Source organism: Euprymna scolopes, chromosome 25, assembly GCF_053919585.1.
Source record: "Euprymna scolopes isolate OS-2025 chromosome 25, ASM5391958v1, whole genome shotgun sequence".
NCBI classification, from domain to species: domain Eukaryota; kingdom Metazoa; phylum Mollusca; class Cephalopoda; order Sepiida; family Sepiolidae; genus Euprymna; species Euprymna scolopes.
Window position 1 is genome coordinate 1790001 of NC_136506.1, and position 2500 is coordinate 1792500.

Consider the following 2500-nt stretch of genomic DNA (forward strand, 5'->3'; position numbering starts at 1 on the left):
TCTGTTATAGGCTTTCTTGTAATCGATCTATGTTCTTTTCCTGCCTTTAGCATCTTTCAAGATATTTTGGTCTATATATAACAGGCCGTGTATCCCTCTTTTCCTTTTCTGGTATCCTTTTTGTTCTTCACTCAGTAGTCCATGAGTGTTAAGAGAGGAGTAGATCTGTTCACTCAGTTGTGCAGTTAAAATTTTCCACATGGTCGGTAAGCAAGTTATTGGCCTGTAATTGCTTTGTGTCATCCCCTTTTCAGCATCTTTTTGTATTGACGTAGTTCTTCCTTTTGTCATTCATTCTGGTACTTCTGTTTTGTAGATACATCTTATGAGACTTTGTACCAGTCTATCATGTTGTGTCATGAAGTGTTTAACCAATATGCATGTATACCATCGTAGCCTGGTGTTTTCAAATTTGCCATTTTCCTTAGGGTAGTCTTGTGTGTTTCTCCATTAATTTCCGTTTCTGTTCCTTCTTCAATTTCCTGAAGTTCATTGTTCATGTCCTTCAGCCATTTGACGTTTCTGTTATCATGAGGCTGTCCTCATATCTGGTTCCAGAAGTGGTTGGTTTCTTTTTGGTTCATTTGTTCCATTTTCATTATTCATCCGTTCATGTTTTGGTGGAATTTTCTTTCATTGGTTTCCAAGGTCTTGTTTGTTTCGTTTTATATTTATATCGTCTAAGTATTCTTTTGCTTCTATTTTTTGTTTTAGTTCTTCATGATTCTTATTGAGTTTTTCCTTGTGCGCCAGATTTTCCTTTTCCTGCAGATTTCTGTTCTCTTTAATTCTATTTATGAATTTCGCTTCTTTTTTTTCTAAGCTTGGTAATCTGATTTTCCAGTCTTATTTCCCATCAAGGTTTTGTAGGTTCTTTGTTTTGGTCATGCTTTGTTTCCGTTTTTAGTTTCATACTTACCGATTTGCCACCAGCATATATCAAGTTGTTTAGATCCGTGATAGTATCTTGGGATATATGGGAGAAATCAGTTCACTTTTTCTGTTTTTAATTTGAATTTGTTCCTCTGTTGATTTCTTAGTAACGTTAGTTTTGTTTTATCCTCGTGCATAAATTGTTTGATATTTTCAACTTCTCTTGCTTCTTCTTCAGTGATTTCTGTGGTTTGTCTTTCTTCAGTCGTTTCAGTTCCAGAGTTGATAATTTTATAGTCTTCTACCTGTGGATTTTCACTAATGGCCATTCCTTGATTTGTTGTACTAGCTATCTTTTGTTGAACTTCTGTTGTTTGGTTGGTGCAAAAATAATGTTTTTTTATATATATATAGTTTTGCACCAACCTAATAGTTCAAGTTCTAACAGCCATCCTATTTTGAGGATCTGTCTGGCTTGATTTACAATCCTTTGTTCAGTCGCTGGGTCGTCAATAGATGTGTCCCACAGATTTTTCATTTGTTTACGGAAACTTCTATTGTCTGGATTTCTTCTGTAGTAAAATTCCATCACCAGTCTGTTATCTTTTGTAGTCGACTTCTTTCTTTGATTTTTAGAGTTTTTTCTGTCTATATGCGTTTGCTGTATTTCGTCGGCGTTGGTGTCTGACGTGAAAGTAGTTACCTGGTTTTTATCGATGTTTTTGTTCCTGAGATTATATATATAGAGCCAACATTCACAGGATGACGACCGGGTCCCTCATGTTGGCCAACGAGAGAGCACCTGCTGTTAATGACACACAGATTTTTCTTCTGAGTCCCACGATTTGTGTCATCAGTATATATCATGATTCCTATTTTGGTGTATGTGGCTGCACTAGGTCCAAAGTTTAGTTTACCTGTGATCCTGTCACAGGGATAGTGATTTTTTTTCATGTTCATGAGACAGTGTGCGCGACTACACATGCAAAAATAAAACAAAAGGACATAATCTTGTACTTAGTATAAGTTCAATTGCTTTTTTCTTGTTTTGGTGGGGTAGGAGAAATGATGATAAATTCCCCTGCTGTTAAAGATATAAAATTTCACATTCTCCTTGATTTTCGCTTTTTTTTTATTAAAATGTTCAGGTAGCTATTAGTCAGTCAGGTTAAGGTGTGAGGAAGACGTTGCAGTCCTCATATATATATATATATATATATATATATATATATATATATATATATATATATATATATATATATAAGTAATGTGATTTATAATTTAAAATTTAAAAATTTTTTAAATTTAAAAATCAAATTTTAATTAAATTTTAAATTATAAATCACATTACTTAATAGTGAATTAGCTCTAGGACATTTAACTATCGAGCTAATTATATATCTAAATTACAACGAGCACTTTCTATTTCCTGTATTTTAATTAAACTAGTAATTTCACTGTTACATTAAAATACACTCAGCTCTTTAGACTATTGTTCTAATCTCCTTTAAATATATATATATATATATATATATATATATATATATATCCAAATCCAGCTCGCTCGCCTTTGCTAAAGAGGGACTCCTCTATCTCTTACTATTTTTTTTTTATATGTTTCTTGAAC

The 2500-nt window shown here is 32.9% G+C and overlaps 1 protein-coding gene across 2 annotated transcripts in view; it reads right to left on the bottom strand.

Annotated features, from left to right (window-relative positions):
• Nucleotides 1-2500, bottom strand: part of LOC145247277 (cilia and flagella-associated protein 47-like) — a 215467-nt gene that overhangs the window by 101206 nt on the left and 111761 nt on the right. The window lies entirely within an intron of this gene.